Genomic DNA, 22244 nt, shown 5'->3' on the forward strand with positions numbered 1-22244 from the left:
GAGAACTCACTACTACTATGTTAATAAATCATCTTAATTTTAAACAGCCTTCTAAGTACTTCCCCTTACATCCACAGATTAGTGTAGTTTTTTTTCAGCCTTCATCAGAAAAGCTTCTTTTTGAAACCAGCAATGAAACAAGAAAGTTATGCAGGCTCACAACTGGACAAAGTGAAAGAATAAGTGACTGTATAGTGCTAAACCTCAAGATGACTGTGGCTACCTCTGCCATTATCCCACCTTCAGGGGTCAGGGAACATCACAGAAGAGATGATGAAAGATTTTAAGAGGCAGAGTATCTGGACTAATGCTGAAGGTTGGGACAAGCTGATGGCACTTGTAATCTCATAGCTGTTGTGTTTATGTGCATCAACTCAGACAACATTCTATCATGGCTAGTGGATAAACACATGAAACCCCTTACTGAGCTGAGGAGCAATTGAAAAGCTGGTACCTACTAGATACTACTGATATGTTCCCTATGATCCACTGGACTACACCTTTCTGTCCATATGGGGGCAAGTCTAATTTGAATAGGAAGGAAGGGAGGGAGGGAGGGAGGGAGGGAGGAAGGGAAGAAGAAAAGAAGGAGAAGAAAAAGAAAAGAAGGAAGAGGAGGAGAAGAAACAAAATTGGAGGAGGTTCAGTAAGAGTTGAAGAGATGAAGTATATGATGCTTATAACTGAAAACACACCCTGTTGATTTAGGTACTTGAACGCTTGGTGTCTAGTTCTTGGTACTATTTCAGGAGTCAGCCTCTCCATACTTATAGTTTGGTCTCTTACTTCAGGCCTTTAGTTGAACATAGATTTTCCCAGGACTTGCTGTGGTAACCATACCTCACAACCATAGTGGACTGATCCTTTTCAAACTATACATTAAAACAAACCCTGCCCTTTCGAAACTGGCTTGGTCCTTGTGTTTAAGCACAGCAACAGAAAACTAATACACAAAAGGATTGAATATAAAAACATTATAAAGAGCCAAAAATGATGTAGGACTTTTGCTTCTCAAATTATTTATTCCTTATAAAGAAATTATAATATATAATTGCAGTATTAATTGCATACCATATTTCATAAGACATAGTGGAATGTTTCTTAGCCAAGATGCTAAATAAAGAAGAGTATACAGTAAATACAATTTATAATGTTTTGGATAATATTTAAAAATAAGTTGAATCACTACTATTTATTTAAACTGTATGAGTATTTTCCAGTGTAACAAAATTAAAATATATTTTCATAGGTGGGCTGTAGAGATGGCTCAGTGTTTAAGAGCCCTAACTGCTATTGCAATGGTCCTGGGTTTATTTCCCAGTGCCACATAGCAGCTAACACATGTCTGTAATTCCAGTTCCAGGAGATCTGAGACCCTCAGGCATACAGACATGAAGACAGAAGGCCAGTATACATAAAATAAAAACAAATAAATTATTTAAAAATCCTTTCATTTATGTTTTAGCCCTACCCATGTGACTGTTAGCTGAGATTTAAGGTTTACCCAACCAAATGAATCTTGACTTACAATATAATTGGAATGTCAAATCAAACACATTTACATGCTTTGGTTTCACCTGAAGAGGTAGAGTTCAGCAATATCAAGAACTCTGTTAAAATGATGGATATCCATAAATGAGTCAAATATACAGCCTTCTTACTTGTTCTAGAGTAACACTTTCATTTTCTTCGTGAAGGAAGAAAATTTGTTTCTGTGAGCAGCTTGCAGATTCTATCTTCTATTAGTGGTGACAGACTCATGAGAATGAATTTTCTCAGTTGTATCATTGGATTTCTTTAATACCTTAGGTGGAGATCTAGACAGAAAAAAAATCTGTGTTTAAGTTTCTCTGCTACATATATTTGAGAGAAAGAGTTTGCTTTTTATGACAGTACAAGGAAATGTTGATGATACAACAGTATAAGAAAGTCTTAGCAAGGAGAAAAGCATTGTACTTCAAATACCCAAAATAGTGAGAGCTGCAGCCTGGGAAACATACTGCAACACAATCGAACAAGCTAAGCACAGGCATGCACGGAGGTGCAGAGAGCCTAAAAAGCTAATAGAAAGTTTCACTGCACCATTGGCTAACTTTCATAGCAACAAAAGCAATCCTCTTAAGAACAGGAATAGCATTAAGGAGAAGTCATAATTACATGGGTGGGTACCTCAAACTACAAATCCTACAGACTCACCCGTCCCTCTGTGATGTGTGTTATAAGTACAACATAAGGTAGTTTACCTCTCAAATACAAAAGTGAGTGCAGAAAAGAAAGACAAAATTCAACACTTAAAATACTCAGTTCTTCATTGCCTTCATATCTGGCAAGGCACGGGGGTTCTTTAGTCAGCACTAAACACTTTGATATTAGGGGGTGACAATGACTCAATATGTCTTTGCAGAATCCATTTAATATGGTAATGAGGAACATATTGCTATAGATAACATCTGTGAAGTAATAGAAAAGGCCACAAACCGGCTAAAAGTAATGACAGAAAGGAGATTTATTCTTATCCTAAAATGTTGAGGTTATTATGAATAAGTGTCTTTTTTTTTACACAGAATTAAAATTATGGCTTGACAGAGGAAGATATATGAGGACTAAATTGGACAATTATCACTTTCTGTGGACCAAACAATGTAGTTATCTAACTAGTCTACCAACATTGTTTAATGATAATGGGTTGGTTTTTTCTTCGATAGTTACAAATTGGTTAAAACAGCTCAATAATGGCTATATTACTAAAGAGGAAATCTTAACCTTAAGCTTTATTTTTTTCTGAAACATGCTATAGATTTAAAAATTAGAAATTTAAGATTAAGATAATATGGTATTTCAATAATTTTTTATTTCAAGTTAATTTTATATTATATAAAAGAAAGTAATAGATTGGTGTTCAATATTAACTCCCTCTTATTTTCTGACCACTTACTTTACCTTTGCTTATTCCATGAATTCCAAATCACTTGGATGAGTAATTACAAGTAACTCATATATTTTTCTTGAATTCTTTTTAAAATTTTTAAATATTACATATAATAGTGACAGAAATAAAAAAGCTATTATATCTTATATTAAATAATCCAAAACTAACTATTAAATTAACTAAATATATTTATGGGGAATTGATCTCTGATCTTCTTCAAGGTCAGAAACTGCTTTTAGCCTCTGATCCATTCATTCAGCCTCTCTTTTTAAGACTATAGTATTTATTTTCATATTTGAAATTTCTAGTAAGAATTTCAGAGATCAATAAGCAGCGCACTTGCCGTACAGCTTCAGAACCTGCACTCAGATGGCCAGCAACTAGGTCAATATTCATTGTGTCCATATGTACCTGTGACTACAGTGCTAGCTGAAGAAAAGGAAGAGAGAGGAAATCACATCAAGCTTCTGGTTTCAAGACCCAGTGTCTCAAGGCATTAAGATACTGCAGACCACGAAGAGCACAAGATATCCCCCTCTGGTCTCCACAGATGTGCATACCATCACACACACACACACACACACACACACACACACACACACAAACACACACACACATTGGTACACATTGGTACACATGTATACACCACACTCATAGCCACCCAAAAGCCCCCTTTTTCACCCCACACACAGATATAGATAGATAGATAGATAGATAGATAGATAGATAGATAGGTAGATAGTAGGTAGTAGATAGTAGATAGACATTTTATAAAATATTCTCATAAAAATCAGCAAATAATGTATTTTAAAATAAGCTAGATTTTCTTTTGCTGTTTTACCTGTTTGATCCACATGGAACACACAGCCATCACTCTCCCTTACCATATTTTTTGTGTAATGGGGTTTATAGAGCAGAAATTCTTCTCTCTCTCTCTCTCTCTCTCTCTCTCTCTCTCTCTCTCTCTCTCTCTCTCTCTCTCTCACATAGTTTATTCCAAATTTTAGAAATCTATACACTGACACCTAGAATATATAATTAAGTTTTAGACTGGGATCTTTTTTTTATTAGATGTTTTCTTTATTTACAATATCTCCTTTCTCAGGTTCCCCTCCAAAAAACTAAAAAGAAAATAAATAAAATAAAATAAACAAAAACTAAAACAAACCCTTGTTCCCTCCCCCATCCCCCTGCGCACCACCCCACCCCCTCCTGTCACTGGCCCTGGCATTCCCCTACATTGGGGCACAGAACCTTCACAGAGCCAAGGGCCTCTCCTCCCACCGATGACCAACTTGGCCATCCTCTGCTATACATATAGTGGCTGGAGCCATTAGTCCCACCATGTGTACTGTTTGGTTGGTGGTTTAGTCCCTGGGAACTCTGAGGGTACTAGTTAGTTCATATTGTTGTTTGTCCTAAGAGGCTGCAACCCTTCAGCTCCTTGGGTCCTTTCTCTAGCTCCTTCATTGGGGACTCTGTGCTCAGTCCAATGGATGGCTGTGAGCCTCTACTTCTGTATTAGTTGGGTACTGTCAGAACATTTCTCTCTACTTGCTATGTATTATGGATATGCTTCTTCCACTCAACTCAGGTCATCCATTTTTCATCTGCTCTTTAAATTTAGGATTGTCCACTCAGTTTCATTAATACACATGGTCTTCCAGAGCACCTTTATTCCCCAACACTATTCCCATGCTCATACTTTTTTGTAACTGGTTACCAAAAAAATACAGTTTCACACACTCCTCTGCAGTTCACTTATGCAATCAGTACTGCAAGGAATTCAAGACCCAGAGAACACTCAGGATTCGCACCCCCCAGACCTGTCTGTATTAACTCTTCTAATCTATTATCAAATCCTTCAATTCTGCCTGACTTAGTTAACAAGTCCTCCCCTTCTTTTAAATCCTGCATTAGTACCTTGTATTCCATACATTACATTTCTCCCCTAAACTGTACAAACATCCTCAACTAATCCACAAATCCCAGCATTCTTTCGTGGCTTTATCCACCATTTCCCTCTTCAAATCTGAATCAGAAGGCATGACTAAGACAGTTCATATCACAGGAGAAATATACATTAACTTACAGTTGTCTGGTGCCCACAGTTACCACCAACCTGACACAATAGGAAAGAAAAACTTTGTGCTTCTATGAAAAAAACTAAATTCTTTATTTTATTAGATATTTTCTTTATTTACATGTCGTACGATAACTCCTTTCCCAGCTCCCCCTCCAAAAAAAAGAAAAAAATAAATTAAAATAAAAATAAAAAAACAAAAATGAAAACAAACAAAAAAAAAGCCTGTTCCCTCCCCCTTCCCCCTGCTCACTACCCCACCCTCTCCCACTTCCTGGCCCTGGCATTCCCCTACACTGGGGCACAGAACCTTCACAGGGCCAAAGGCCTCTCCTCCCACTGATGACCGACTTGGCCATCCTCTGCTACACAATGGAAGTTTACAATATTGCCAGTGCTTAGCATTAGCAAATCACAACATAAGTACCCTGGAGTATCCTGCCAGGTCTTTCCTTTGTGTGGCAGTCATTTTAAACATTGTTTTCATTCTGGCCTTTGCTTTCTTGAAATATTATCATATATATACATGTATATATATATATATATACATGTATATATTCATATATTCTAAGTAAGTTTTCTCAAGGTTTCATGTTGAAGGCTGAAACCATTAACACTGCTAAGGAAACCTCCGTGGAAGATTAAGATTAGGTCCCTTCTTGCCCATCTTTCTGCAGTGCCTCTTTTATATATGACTTACAACCTTGATAAAATGAGAATATTAGAATTTACATAACATTTCTGTCTTCTGAGATTAAGTTCTTCATAACTGGGACCTCTTCAAAGATCATACTATCTTTGATCCTAATCTCTTATCGCTTCTTGGAAAGAAATATTCAATAAGTACTTTTAATTATATAAAATCCTGAGTCAGTTCAAGTCTTATGGTTACAGATAGACTACGGGGATATATAATTTTAAAGACATTGATATTATTAATATCCCACAGTCTTCTGCTCCCTGTTAGTTAGCTGTTCATACTTCCACTTTGTAGCCCTGCTTGCCTGCCACCTTAGAAAAGTAGCATTTTTTCCTCAGTGACTGCAGTGAGATGTAGCATTCCACACCTCGCATTGTCTCCAGTGCTCAAATGTGTGAGAAGAAAAAGTGATAGTGACATTAGCACAAGCCTAATAAAACACAAACTTACTATAACAACATTTGTGCTCATTATGAGCCTTAAGAATTTTATATACATGGACTGTAGAGAAAAATATACTTTCATTCCAGTATGTGAAAGAAAATGAGACATTTTCAACTACATGTTATTCAGTCATTCTTTATTGATTAAAACATATTCTGTGGTACTGCTGATATGGCTCAGTCCTAGAGCCCACATAGTAGGTGGGTTTTAAAATGTCATCTGTTTTCTTCCACACTGGGGCTCACTTGGTACACTTATGGGCATGACTGAAACTGCCTAAACCGGCATGCACACACATATGCATACACAAAGAGAAATAAATATAATTTTATATTTTAAAAAAACATTTATGTCCTTATCTACAATTACATTATTTTTCAAAAATTAATACATTGACTTGTTCACTAACTAGTACTTCAAATACCTTCCCAGGAAGAACAGAAGTGTCATTCTAGTGATTGGAGCATCATACAGCAGCTCTGCTGAGTTTTAACTACTCTCACACTACTTTATTTCAGGGCACATTGTGCTTGACTTCTATAATTATTCTGTATTCCAGCCCAGAAATCTGAGGTGTGGGAAAACGTCAGAGTACGGAGGGGTGGCTGTCTCTTCGCATTGTGCGTCCACATTTACTACATCGATGTCGATCACACTGTCATCCGACAAAGGCATGTCAGCTTAAAATCTTCCTGGCTCAGTTTTTGTGTAAGAAAAATGTATTATGCAAAATGAAGAATTGGCAGCCAAGAGGTAAATGCTGCTAAATGTCAGTTGACAAAATCATGAGAGCTTGCTCATGGGAAACTATATATTTTTGCTATATGACAGAATATTAACTGAAAGTACGATTTCAGAGAAGGGGAGTAAAAGTCTCATAAGGATTTCTTAGAGGCAAGCTTTTTTAGGAAAAACTGTTCATTCACACTATTTAGACAATATTGTCCAAGTTTTATAACCAAATCTAAGATCATTATTATGACCATCACATTCAAACATTTGAGAATAAATATTTGAGTAAAAGAAATAACTTTTTATGAAAAGGAAACAACAATTGATGTGAAGAATTAAAAGGATTTTATTCTTCTTGTAAAAAATAAGCTAAGAGATAGGGAAGAGCTTTTATTGTAAGAATGGCTTGTCTCATTATCTCATGTGTGCAGTCTTGGGCCACATGCACCCTCACCTGTGCACTATTGAGTTCTCTTCTCTCTCCCTGCTCTCCCTACAGCTGAACCCCACTGACACAATCCCCTCTCCATCCCCTCTCCACACAGTTCTCTCCCTCCAACCACTCCTAAAATCTATTTTATTGGCTCTTCTGAAAAAGATTCATCCCTTGTCCCTTGGACCCTCCTTGTTATTTGGCATTTTTCTGTCTGTGAATTATAGTGTAGTTATCCTATATTTTCTAGCTAATATCCACTTATGAGTGCATGTCCTTTTGGGTCTGGGTTGCCTCAATCAGGATGATATTTTCTCCATTTGCCTGAAAATTTCATAATGTCCTTGTTTTTAATAGATGAATAGAATTCCATTGTGTAAATGAACCACATTTTCTTTATCCATTTTTCATTTAAGGGATATCTAGGTATTTACAGTTTCTGGCTATTACGAATAAAGCTGCTCTGAATATATTGACCCAGTGTCCTTGTAAAATGGTAGAGCATCCCCCTTGAGTATACCCCTTGGTATATGGTCAGTGGCATAGCTGGGTTTTAAAATAGAAGTATTGCTAGCTAAATTGATTTCCAGAATGGTTATGAAGGTTACACTTCCACCATGTTTCTTGTTGCTCCACATCCTAGCCAGCATGGCTATTCCTTGAATTTTGGTATTAGCAATTCTAGTAGGTATAGGTCATTTTGATTTGGGATTCCCTGGTGACTTACAAGGCTGCTCATTTCTTTAACTGTTTCATGGCCATTAGAGATTCCTCTGTTGAGAATTCTCTGTTTAGCTCTGTACTCTATTTTTTAAATTGAATTATCTGAGTTGTGTCTACCTGCTTGAGTTCTTTATATATTTAGGATATTCAGCCTCTGTTATATGTATGAGTTGAAAAGTTCATTTCCCAATCAACAGACTGTGTTTTTGTCCTATTGGTGGTATCCTTTGCCTTACAAAAGCTTTTCAGTTTCATGAGGTTCCATTTAATGATTGTTGATACTAGACCTGAGCTGTTTGTGTTCTGTTTAGGAAATTGTCTGTTGTACCAATGAGTTCAAGGCTATTCCTCTCTTTCTGTTCTATCAGATTTACTGCATTTTGTTTTATGTTGCATTCTTTGATCAACTTGGACTTCAGCTTGGTGCAGGGTGATATATATGGATCTATTTGCATTCTTCTCTCTGCAGATATCTAGTTAGACATGATGATGCTATATACCCTTTTTCCAGTGTATAGTTTGAGCTACTTTGTCAAAAAAAAAATCAAGTGTCCTTAGCTGTATGGGTTTATTTCTGGGTCTTTGGTTCTATTCTATAGATCAACCTCTCGGTTTCTATACCAATACAATGCAGTTTTTGTTACTATTCCTCTATTGTATAGCTTGAAGTCTGAGACAGTGGTTTCCATATAGTTTAGTATAGAGGATAGTATCTGGGCTGGTGTCTGTGGTCTCTTAGTGTCTGCAAGACATCTCTGTCCAGCAACTTCTGGCTTTTAGAGTTTTTGTTGAGAAGTCAGAAATAAGCCAAGCAGTTGTGGTACATGCCTTTAATCACAGCACTTGGGAGGCAGAGACAGGCAGATTTCTGAGTTCAAGGCCAGTCTGGTCTACAGAGTGGGTTCCAGGACAGCCAGGGCTATATTGAGAAACCCTGTCTTGAAAAAAAACAAAACAAAACAAAAAAACAAAAAATAAATAAATAAAAGAGAGAAGTCAGTTGTAATTCTGAAATGTCCCCTTTTATATGTTACTTGGCCTTTTCACCTTCAAATTTTTATATTCTTTCTTTGTTCTGGATATTTAGTGTTTTGATTATTATGTGGTAAGAGGATTGTCTTTTCTTGAACAATCTATTTTGTGTTCTGTATGCTTCTTGTACATGTATAGGCATCTCTTTAGGTTTGGGAATTTTTCTTCAATGATTTTGTTTAACATGTTTTCTGGGACTTTGAGCAGGGACTTTTCTCTGTCTTCTATTCCTATCGTTCTTAGGTTTGGTCTTTTCATAGTCTCCCAGAGTCCTGGATGTTTTATGTCATAAAGTTTTAGATTTTTGCATTTTATATGACCAATGTATTGATTTCTTTTCTTGTATCTTCTATAGCTGAGATTCTCTCTTCAGTCCCTTGTATTCTGTTATATTGTTATATCTTGTATTCAGTGATGCTATATCTGTACTTCCTTTTCTCTTTTCTAGGTTTTCCAGCTCCAGCATTGTTTCAGGTTTTGTTTTTCTATATTGTTTCTATTTAGACTTTCTGGCTTTAGATAGTTTTATTTACATCCTTCTCCTGTTTGATTGTATTTTCCTGTACTTCTTTATTTGCTTCTACTTTTAAGGCCTCTATTTCTTTGGATTTATTTTTCTGTATCTGCGTTCTGGTGGTGCCATATTTGTCTGGCTGTTGTTTATTATTTTGTTATGTTTGCCTTTGGGCAACTGGCTTTCCCTGATCTTGTCAGTATGATCCATATAACAGCAAGACTCCTGAGAAAAGTAGGATGAGCCTTGGGTCAGACAATGGAGGCCAAGGAACTGAACTCTGCAGGTTGTGCCCCAGGCAGATCAGACAAGGAAGAGATTGGTGGAGCAGAGTCCCAAGATGGGTATTCTGGGACTGCACTGCATTTGGGGGTCCCACAAGGCTCCTAAGGACTGAAAGGCAAACCCTGTGCCAGACAATGGAGGTCAGGGGACAGCGCACAACTTTCCTCTGCTCCTTATCACACTTTTTTAAAGAGTTCTCTTCATGAGTATGTGTCAAGGCTGTTGCCTTTTGGAGAGGCAGGGCAGAGGGATGGGGTAAAGAGTATCACAGAACCATTCTATATTCCTTTTTCTCAACTGTGAGTCTGCAGTTATCGCTACCTCTGTAAAGTAGTTTCCTTACCCTTTATAACCTGCTGGAGCGTAGATCGTGGACTCTCACATGGCCTCCAGGATAGCATGCACGTCAGCATGTTCTCTGATATCAATATGTGACACAGATATCAGTATGATCTTTGGCAACAGTACAGACTACTGATATCAATATGACTCTCTGTTGAAGCACAGACCACAGACACCATTGGTGGTAGCACAGGCCAAGGACGTCAACAAGGCTTCAGGCAGCAGCACAGACCAAGGACACCTGCCTGACCTTTGGCAGTTAACAGAGGCATGAGCATCAACACACTCCTCAACTGTAGGAAGGCCACAGAGCTAGATATGACCCTCAGTATAAAAATACAAACAAAGAAAGAATTATACACCGTTCTTTGAATTAATGTATTGATAATATAATGTCATTTCTATTTATACATACAAAAATACTTAGTATAGGTTTGATGATTCATGAGAGAATCAATCCTAGCACTCAGAAAGAAGTGGAGAACAACCATGAATCTGAGGATATCTGGGATCAGCTAGGGTTGCGTGAGACCGTTGAGCCTAAAAAGAAATAGTCCTTAGAGTTGGCAGGTTCTCATTAGAGATCCACACATGTCTGTGAAAACTTAGAGTGCTCTGTGTGTGGGCCTCAGGTGGTTGAACTAAGAAAGGCTGGGTGATTTAGTCTGTCCACGGCTACATCTGCATTCTTGATTTGAAGTCATTCTGTCATATATAGTATGTGTTGCTCTGTGAAAACCCAGGACTTGGGCTGAAACATACTTCATTCTACAAATAAGTTTGTGGTCAGATACTTGAAGTTTTTCTTTTATAAGCCATCCATTTTCAAAATTGTATTGTTTATTCTTAGAAAATATACTGTTTCATGCAAGAAAATAAAGTTTAATAATATGTATAAACTTAAATGTTTTAAAATACAATCAATCATATAAAACTCACACAACACCGGTGTTACATTTGTTTCTTCAGTCACAGGCTATGTAATTCACACAGCAAATTTGATGAACCCAAAAAAGAGCAAACAGTGCCAAAATCCATTGTGCTTTTTTTTTTTTTTTGGTAAACTTGGGTGCTCAGATCATGACTAATGCAACAACTATGTAAGTCATAGTTTGTTGTGGCTTACCTTTAATATTTGTGTTGGTAGACATTCATAATCTAACATTTATTTCCCTCCAACATTCTCATCCTTAATATGCTATGTCAATTCATTATTAGTATTAAAGTTATCAACACAGTATGCATTCCTCTCCGTGTTTATTTTTAATTTTGAAAGAATCTTATTTGTACATATGCAGACAGCCAAATAATAGATTAAATAGAAGATGATAGATAGATACCTACATACATTCATATATACACACGATAGATGGCTAGACAGACAGACAGATGATAAATATATGCATGTACAGCCCACACAAATGATATATAAATATCATTTACAAATACTTTCATATTTAGCTCATATATTTTCTATTCTTATCATTTACCTAACAAAGTTCATTGTCACCCCTGGGGAATTTGTTCAGCATCCCCTCTGGGCCACGACCGTGTTATTGTACTTGCATGTTTTACCTTACACTTGAATCAGCATATATTTCTCCTGCAAGGAATGTTTGAATCTAATTCATTTTCATACTAAAAATTGGCATTGAATATGCTAAATAATTGTCAGTTTTATGAAATCTAGAAACTATTGCTACTTGAAGAAAATGAATTAATTAATTGTAGAGACTTGTATCAAGACAGACTGACCTTCTTATTTAGTGGCTGTGAGTCTTCAGGAAAAATAATGTTCACAGTATAGAGTCAAAATTTTTGCATATTTCAGGATATTGTTTCAGAATAAAATCAGCAGTGGTATGCAAACCACATAGCAATGAGAATTTTTAACTATTATTATTCAGGCATGTCCAAAAGATAGTAAGTGGTAATGCATATCATTAAAGCATATTAACATGTCCACACATTTCTAAAGAGACTGCGGTGATCTGGGTGCCTATTACTCTATCAGTGTTTACAGCTCCATTTAGTACATCTCTGTAGGCTATCTTTTCATCCTGAAGTTGCCTATACTGGGTATGAAGTTAACAGATAAAAACTAAAGTGAGAATAAACACATCCAGAAAACACGTCTTTTTTTTCTTTTTATTGAAAATAGCTTTTCTCCCCCTCACAAAATAGATCCTGATTATAGTTTCCTATCCCTCCACTTCTCCCAGTACTGGTTCATGTCCCCTCCCTTCCAGATCTACCACGTTTCTGTCTCTCATTAGCAAAAAATTAGAAAACAGATTTCCAAATGAAAATAATAAATTAAAAACAGAATATACTACGTTAAAACAAAAACAACACATTGCAATAGGTCAAAACAAACAGAAGGATAAGAACCAAAAAAAAAAAAAAAAAAAAGGCCCATGAAACAGACACAGATGCAGAGACCCACTCATTCCCACATACTCACAAATTCATAAAAAAAAAAAAAAAAAAAAAAAACCACTAAACTAGAATCTAATGTATAAGCAAATTAATTTTGATTTGTATTTTCCTGATGGCTAAGCATGGTAATCATTTCTTTAAATGTTCTTAGTCTTTTGAATATACTTTTTTGATAATTCTGTAAGATCCTCCCCTACATTTTCAGCCACCAACCAAAGTACATATGCAGGCCAGTCTGAGACTCTGAGCACATATGTAGCAGAGATCTGCCTTCTGCTGGGTTATTTCATTTTCTTTTTCTTTTTTCTTTTTTAATTTTTCTCTAATTCATTGACTTAATTCTATATTTTCTTTTTTCTAATTAATTGATTATTTTATTAATTTCCATCTCAAAAATGTTGCCCCTTTCCAGGTCTTCCCTTGCAAAGAGTTCTTTTCCCTATTCCTGTCCCCTCTACCTACGAAAGGGGCGCCCCTCTCCCCTGACATCCACGCACCCTGAATGCACGTTTTCTGTATCACCATTCTGTAGGATTAGGTACATTCTTTCCCACTGAGTCCAGACATGGCAGCCTTCTGCCAGGCATCTCAGACCTATGTTCTTTGGTTGGTGGCTTCATATGGTCTATGAGTTGTAGCCATGGTATTCAGAGCTTTTGAATTAATATCCACTTATCAGTGAGTACATACCATGTATGTCCTTTTCAGTCTGAGTTATCTTGCTCAGTGTGGTATTTTCTAGTTCCATCTACTTGCCTATAGAATTTATGCTTTTAATAGCTGAATAGTGTTCCATTGTGTAAATGAGACACATTTTCTGTATCCATTTTTCAGTTGAGGGACGTCTGGGTTGCTTCCAGCTTCTTATTGTTAGGAGTAAGGCTGCTATGGACATAATGGAGACCATGTCCTTGTGGTATGGTGGAACATCTTTCGGTTACATTCCCAGGAAGAGTATAGCTAGGTCTTCTTTAGAACAATTTATGTTGTACAATCTTTCAATCTGTAGATTGAATCCTACTTGACCATAGAGTATTATGTTTTGGATGTGTTCTTTGATTTGGTTTGCAAGTATTTTATTGAGAATACTTGTATCTATTTCATAGTAAAAATTGGTCTATAATTCTATTTCTTTTTGAGGTCTATTTGTGATTTGTGTATCAGGGTAACTGTGGCCTCATGAATTTGGTAATGTTTCTCTTTATTCAATTCTGATTTTTTTCATTTCTGTCTTGACACAAAATTTTCCTTGATTAATAGGTTTTTCACTTTCCATGAATTTCTAAGCTGCTGTTCTGTTGTTGTTGCCCAGCTTTAACCAAGGGTTGTCTGAGAGGATGCAGGGAGTTACTTTCATTTTCCTAAATCTGTTAAGACTCGTTTTGAGTCTAAGTATGTGGTCAATTTTTGTGAAAGTTCTATGATGTGCTGAGAAGAAGGTATATCCTTTTGTGTTCCTGTGACATGCTCTGTAAATATTGGTTAAGTACATTTGGCTTACAATGTCTGTTAGTTTCAGCATTTCTGTATTTAGTTTTTGACTGGATGACCTGTCTATTGGTACAGATAGGGAAATAAAATCTCCCACTATCAGTTTTTGAGGGTTAATAAAGCTGTAGTAGTGTTTCTTTTACAAACATGTACCCTTGTGTTCAGTCCATAGATGTTAACAATTGTCATATCCTTGAGGGATTATTCTTTTGAAGCATATTTATTGTCCTTTCTTATCTCATTTAATAAATTTTGGATTAAAGTCTATGTTGTAAGATATTAAAATGGCTATACCACCTTGCTTCTTAGTTATTTTTTTCTTTTATTCGATATTTTATTTCTTTATATTTCAAATGTTATGCCTTTGCCCAGTTTTACTTCTAGAAATTCCTTATCCAATCCCTCCTCCCCTGTTTCTATGTGGGTTCTTCCCCACCAACCCAAACACCCATTCCCACCACCCCATCCTGGTATTCCCCTACACTGGGGCTTCAAGCCTTCACAGGACCAAGGGCCTCTCCTCCCATTGATTCCCAGCAAGTCTGCTTAGGTCCCTCCATGTGTACTCTTTGGCTGGTGGTTTAGTCCCTGGGAGCTCTGGGGTAGGGGGTCTGGTTGGTTGTTATTGTTGTTCCTCCTATGGGGTTGCAAACCCCTTTAGCTCCTTCAGTCCTTTCTCTAACTCCTCCATTGTGGACCCAGTGCTCAGTCCAGAGGTTGGCTGTGAGCACCTACCTCCGTATTTGCCAGGCTCTGGCAGAGCCTCTTAGGTGATAGCTATAACAGGCTTTTCCCCACTTTCTTTTCTATTAGTTTCAATGTTTCTGGTTTTATGTGGAGGTCCTTGATCCACTTGGACTTGAGCTTTGTACACAGATATAGGAATGGATCAATTTGCATTCTTCTAAATGCTAACTGCCAGTTGAGACAGCACCAATTGTTGAAAATGCTGTCTTTTTTCCACTGGATGGGTTTAGCTACTTTGTCAAAGATCAAGTGGTCATAGGTTTGTGGGTTCATTTCCGGGTCTTCAATTCTATTCCATTGATCTACCTGCCTGTCACTGTGCCAATACCATACAGTTTTTATCACAATTGTTTGTAGTACAGCTTAAGGTTGGGAATGGTGATTCCACCAGAGGTTCCTTTATTGTTGAGAATAGTTTTGGCTATTCTGGGTTTTTTGTTATTCCAGATGAATTTGCAAATTGCTCTTTCTAAATCTGTAAAGAATTGAGTTGGATTTTTGATGAGAATTGCATTGAATCTGTAGATTGCTTTTGGTAAGATGGCCATTTTTACTATATTAATCTGGGGTAACTCACTCACAAAAGAACACACATGATATGCAGTCTCTGATAAGTGGATATTAGCACAGAAGATTGGAATACACAAAGTACAATCCACAAACCACAAGAAACTGAAGAAGAAGGAAGACCAAAGTGTGGATACTTCACTCCTTCTTAAAAGGGGGAACAAAATACCCATGGAAGGAGTTGCAGAGACAAACTATGGAGCAGAGACTGTAGGAAGGACAATGCAGAGATTGTTCCACCTGGGAATTCTTCCTATATTCAATAATCAAATACAGACACTATTGTGGATGCCAGCAAGTGCTGGCTTTCACAGTACCCAACTAATACAGAAGTAGAGGTTCACAGCCATCCATTGGACTGAGGACAGGGTCTCCAATGAAGGAGCTAGAAAACCCAAGGAACTGAAGGTTTGCAGCCCCTTAGAACAAACAACAATATGAACTAAGTAGTATCCTCAGATCTCCCAGGGACTAAACCACCAACCAAAGATTACACATGGTGGGACTAATTACTTCAGCAGCATATGTATAGCAGAGGATTGCCAAGTTGGTCATTAATGGGAGGAGAGGCCCTTGGCCCTGTGAAGGTTCTATGTCCCAGTGTAGGGGAATGCCAGGGCCAGTAAGCAGGAGAGGGTGGGGTGGTGACTAGGGGGAGGGGAAAGGGAACAGTGGTTTGTTTTTGTTTTCATTTTTATTTTATTTTACTTTATTTTATTTCTTTTTTTGGAGGGAAAACTGGGAAAGGAAATATCACATGACATGTAAATAAAGAAAAATAATAATTAAAAAAAAAGAAGCATAGGCTGGTTAAAAAAAAAAAAAGATCACCCTTGATTCTTAGAGACATCCCTTTTCCAGGGCACACCACAAACTTGTGTCTTTAATTTGCTGAGCATGCACTATTATCACAGAGATAACCTTTTCAAAGTTATATTGTTATTTTTAAAACTTTGTTTTGCTTAAATTGTCCCTCATATTTCATGGAAAACACTATAATGGAAAAATCATCTTCCAATTTAGGATTTATATTTTTACACAGTGTTTTAATTATTGAACAATTTCCTGCTAAGATAAAGTAGAAATTCATTTAAACATAAGAAGCCGAAGGTATGTATGTTTTGCATTTCAATATTATAAAGAAGGTACTATCATTCAATAAAATATGATAAGGGAACAACTTCCTGAAAATTATTAAACATGTGAAAATAACGGATGAAATTTTAAATGTTAATGACTATAGTTATTAAAGAACAAATTGTTATTAGACAAGAAAACATAAATTATAATGTTGACAGTTTTAATGTTTAACTTCTTACATTAACAAACTGTTACTGAATTATGAATGAACCTCAAAGTAGACAATTCTGCACATGCATATTCCACTCTATTAAATTTTTGAAATATATAATAGTATCAGTGAAAAGCTGGAGACACAGGCATATGTCAGTTAAAGCAAGTATCTTGCTGAGAAAGCTTTTGTTTTAAAACATGTATTGATCTCATCCGTTACTGTTATTTGTGTCAAGAGTAGTTCTAACTCATCATGCATACAGGTTAATTGTAGACACGAGAAGGCTGGAATCTTGGAGACAGAATTTATTTCTAAAAAGGCAATTGCACTTATGTCTGTTATAACAATTTTAAATTATTGCTGTATACCCTATGTCTGAGACTCCCATAACAGAATATCATAGACTTAGTGACTTAAAAAGATAAAAAGCACAGTTTTGCCAGGGGTCTATAAGCTAGAATCTAATATGGAGGAGACAGTTGCAAGGATTTAAGACACTAGAATCTGGCATGGAAAAGCCCTTGTAGACAAGGTATGCTTCTTCTCTTGTCATCCTGAAGATAAACATCTGTATCTCTGCTTGTGGTATTTATAGTCTGATTAGATGTAGAATAACTTAAGAGACTGAGGTACACCTCTGGGTGTATCTACAAAGGCACTTCAAGAACTGCTAATGGGCTGGTTGTTGTGGTGGCACATGCCGGTAGGATTTGTTGAATGAGGCAGAGGCAGGAGGATCACGAGTTCGAGGATAGCCTGGGATACACATTTAAAAAAAAAAAAAGAAAAAGAACTTCTAAAGGGAGAAAACCTGCTTCTCTTTTTTTTATTAGATATTTTCTTTATTTACATTTCAAATTTTATCCCCTTTCCTCCTTTCCTCCTTGAAAACCTCCCTATCCCATCCCCCTCCCCCTGCTCACAAACCCACCCACTCCCGCTTCCCTATGTAGCAGAGGATGGCCTTGTGGGACGTCAATGAGAGGAGAGGCCCTTGGCCTTGTGAAGTCTCAATGCCCTAGTGTAGAGAAAACCTGCTTCTAAAGAGAGGGAGGGTCATCCCCTGGGATGAATGTCTAGACTAAGTAAACACAGTTTTCTAGACTAAGGAATACAAATGACTAAGAGACAATTTCAAAATGTTTAGCATCCTTTGCCTTCAGGGAAATCCAGATTAATGGTAGTTTAAAATTCCAGGGTTTACTTCTTTTTCTTTTTCCGTTGCCAGCCAAGTTGGTTTCAAATGAACATCACAGCTGCAACATATCATAGGATTGTATAATATTGCATACATGACTATTAAAGTAATAGATCTTCAGTGTCATCATCATAATAATTAATAATATGTCAAATGCTAAAAAATCTTCGCTTGATATAAATATATATAATGTATTGTGACAATTGAAAATATTAAGAAAAAAATAAGTAATGGCTGCATGACAAGCAGACAAATCAAGAGTTTTGATAGCACACATGACAACACCTTTGGAGTGCATTGGTGACCACTAAATTCTGCTGTCAATAAGCACCATCGGAATCTAAGGGAACTACAAAGTAACTAGTAAGAAGTACTAGCTACTGTGGAGAGTAAACCCTGGGGAGAGTAAGGCCTGTCTCCATAAAGTCAATCACCTCCACAGGAATATCACAAAAGTGGAAATGTGTAGCGATAGAAAAAGGCTGATCAATGCCCACAGAAGTAATTCATTATATAGACACAGGTCTTTTCTATCCATGCAAAATGCATGTTTTAAGTGATGCAAAACTATATTTTTTAAAGCGAAATCAAGTTAATTACCTATCAGATAAAGGTTTGAGCTTACAAGTTTATTTTCTTTGCACATATAAGTAGTTTCTTAATAGTCTAGTTACTATACATTTCTGCTTACAAAGAACATCTAAATGTTCACCTATAAAAACATGAGCCTCAATTTAAATAAAAGAAAAAAACTGAAACTAAAACTAAAAATGTGCAAAGAAAAAAATGCCTAAAGGAAACAGAATTGTCACAAAATGAAACTTCCATTTCTGAGAATGGTTATATCTAATTGAGTTGTTAGTCAAGGGGCCCAACAGGTATTCCCCCCCGCCCCCCCAAAAACAAACAAACAAACATGAGTTTCTGTCAAGGAAACTAGTTTTTGTTTTCCAAAAACTGACAGTAAGGTAAGGCTTCATTGATAAATACACCACCTGCATAACTCATTAAACATAGAGAAGTCAAGCCTGTGCCTACCTGGAGCCTTCACCACCTATTGTTTCCTGTTCATGGCACTGGCAATTCCTCTGCACTTACAAAAAGAGAAAGGTACACAACAACTGTAGTACAAACTCTGGTATCGACCACGTGATCTGTCTGTAAGATAAGATAAGACAAGAACAGCACAAAGCTTGTGGGATGAACCCACCAAATCTGATTGGATTTCAGATCTACTCAGTTGAAATGAAACCCATTCTTGGAAGAGCGCACACAGCCAAGAACCCAAGCTAAAGGAACTTAGCAATGAAGAGACTTCTAAGTGACATTCTGTTATATCCACAGGTATCATCTTACTCAGCAAAACCATCAGAGAATCTTCTTCCTGTAGTAGATGGGAACTAATACAGATATCAACAATTAACCAATATGTAGGGGAAAACCATCAGGAAAATTCTGCAGGAAAGGAGACAAAAAGATAAGAGCCAAGATGAGGCCAAGGAAACAAGGGTTTCTATACACACGAAAAATGCACATATGAGTTTACAGAGACTATGGTAGCATGCACAGGGCCTGCATACACAGGAGCCTAAGGGGTCCCAGTACTGTGGAAGGGAGGAGAGCTCAAGTCTGCATCCCTAACTCAGAAGCAATCTTCAATTGGAAACTATTTGCAAATGAAAGGTGAGGATTTTTAACCAAAGGAGTCTCACTGAATATGCAAAGTATCCTTATTGAAGTTCAGACTCCATGCAAAGGTAATAATAAATTAGAAAATCAAAATAAATTCAATGGCATTTTTGGAGGTTCTATGTCTAAGAACTCTTTGCCTGGGCAAAGAGTTTTTATTCTTTCCTTTTTTTCATCCAGATCATTTGTAGATATAATATGGTTTCTGGTTACATGATTCTATGTCATTTCTGCATGTGAGAAATTGTGTTTCTCCATGTTGAGACATATTTCTTGAGCTTTGTCATTAGTTTTATTTCTTCTGCTTGTTTGTTTCTTGTGTCCTACTCTGCTGTTTTTTTTTTTAATTTTATCTTATTTTATTTTATTATTATTGCACTTGGATACTAGTTTGTATCTTAATGACATAGAAAAAATGTATAGATTTGGGCAAGTAAGGGTATATGAATGATCTAGTTGAGTTGGTCGTTTCTATTCATAGATCTAATATGAGTAGAAATCATATTCAGAATATATCATATTAAAATTATCTATTTTCAATACAAATGTATTTCATGGGGGGAAAAAGAGGGGCTAATGAAGCCAGAAGGGAACCTATGCTGAAAATACGATTCAATAAAAACAACAAAAAAGAAGATCGATGGAATATAAGAACTATCATTTTATTTATATTCTTTGTATTTAGAAGACATTACAATAAGATCAAATGTGTAATGACTCTGAGATTAATGAAATACTCTTCGTTATATTAATGTTAACTCTTTTAATATTAACAATTTTTTTTATTTCCTTGGCTACATAATCTGAATTGTGAATCAAAATAAAAAATTATACTCTATTCAAACTATTGTTGATTTAATACTATTCTGCTTGTTCATGGAAAAGGTGTTAGTGACAGAGAGAGCAGTTGGGTACAAAATATAAATTATATGGTAAAATTTGTAAATAATATTATTTGGTAATAATATTATTAAACAAATATTAAGTGGTTTAAATTAAGTCAAAGCTTCTCACAATTAACAGTGTATTTTAGTTATGTGTTTTTACAAAACTAAAGGTGATGCATATATCCGCTATAGAGGCAAATCTCTTAAAATACTACTCTAGTTAAAGTTTAGCTGACTTCTACCTTTAAATTCTGAAAAATCTGGTAACTTTTGCAATATGAAATCAATCAGTCTGGTAGGGTTTTGATTTTTCCTTATATGGTATGAATATCTCCATGGTGTAGTTTCTGCTTTCATAGTTAATCCACTACACTGGATTCAAGCCACAGTTCTCCACCAGTAGTAATTTTATCTTTTGCTATTCATCACTAAAAGGTGATTGTTTGTAAGTGTGTACGTGTGTGTGTGTGTGTGAGTGTGTATGTTTGTGTGTGTGTGTGAGAGATCTTCATTTAAATAAGTTATAGCGTTTGAAATGGGTAAAAGAATATTGGAGACTAATAGTGCTAAATAAATATCACTTTTTATAACTATTTTTGTTTTAACACCTATCAATTTATCAGGTAATTTTGAGCTACCAAGTCTCTATCTCTCAGGCTTTAAGTTTATAAAGAGTAAGAGTGTATCCAAAAATAGGTATAGAATTAGACCTTTTGATGTTTGAAATTTTGTATGGAATCATCCACACTGTATTTACAAGATCAACTAATGCGATAAAATATAAATTTATGAATTTACTGTTGAAAAGCATGACCTTCATTTTGCAACCAAGAAGTCAAAAGAATCAATCAGTATGAAAAGGGAAATACTGTGAAAATTAATTGCAGTATAGAAATGTTAGTTTAAAATGTACCTCGAGCCTGCCCATACTTTATGGAAAGTCTCCTTTCTTCCAAACAAATGGACTGAAATTAAGTATAAAGCCAAACACAGATGAACTGTTGTGCCAGTTACAAAATAAATCATACTATACAGGATGCTATTGGGCTAAAATGTGTTAGAGTATCTTCTTGAGAAGATGGTATATTAATGACTTCTTGTTTTGTTCTCCTAGATTTAAGAACACTGAAGTACCTATAAAGTATTTGTTCTCAATTATGTCCAAATGTCAAATACCACAGTATATGTGCTATAGTTTATCTTTATTAAATTTTATTTCTGGAGCACAGTGTAGCTGAAGTCTCTCTTAAAGAAATGCTACAATAACAATTTGTACTTTAACTGCAAGAGGGAAATCATAATTCTCAAGATAAATGGCTATGTGGCTGGCACTGCAGTTAGAGGTTTTCAAAAAACTATCGAAAATTGTAACACCTCCAAACAACAAAAGAACAACAACAACAAAAACTGGCTAAGAACTGAAACTCAAAGTAATCTCATTTATGTACAAATGCTATCATCCCCTGTAGTCTGCTGAGGCTGGATGTTTAAGAAGCTCTGTGGCTGTCAGTGTTGTAAAGTGGATGTACTGACTCAAAGCAGCCTTTCTGTGCTGATTCTGCACTGCTGTATGTGGAATGGCTAGGATAAACGCCATGAAGGCACAGCAGTATTTGAGTAGACAGAGTATTAATCAACCACCAGGGAACTCACCCTATATTAGACCCCCTGAGGATTCTGAATGTATTTTCAGTAGTACAATCCTAATGCCTCTG

General features: G+C 36.2%; 1 long non-coding RNA gene across 1 annotated transcript in view; it reads right to left on the bottom strand.

Annotated features, from left to right (window-relative positions):
- Positions 1–1378: 1378 nt before the first annotated feature.
- Positions 1379–22244, bottom strand: part of LOC116085319 — a 49092-nt gene continuing 28226 nt past the window's right edge. The window contains exon 4 of the long non-coding RNA XR_004116495.1: positions 1379–1817. This is a non-coding gene — a long non-coding RNA (uncharacterized LOC116085319). The remainder of the gene's footprint in view (positions 1818–22244) is intronic.

The sequence above is a fragment of the Mastomys coucha genome, unplaced genomic scaffold, assembly GCF_008632895.1.
Source record: "Mastomys coucha isolate ucsf_1 unplaced genomic scaffold, UCSF_Mcou_1 pScaffold9, whole genome shotgun sequence".
NCBI classification, from domain to species: Eukaryota; Metazoa; Chordata; class Mammalia; order Rodentia; family Muridae; genus Mastomys; species Mastomys coucha.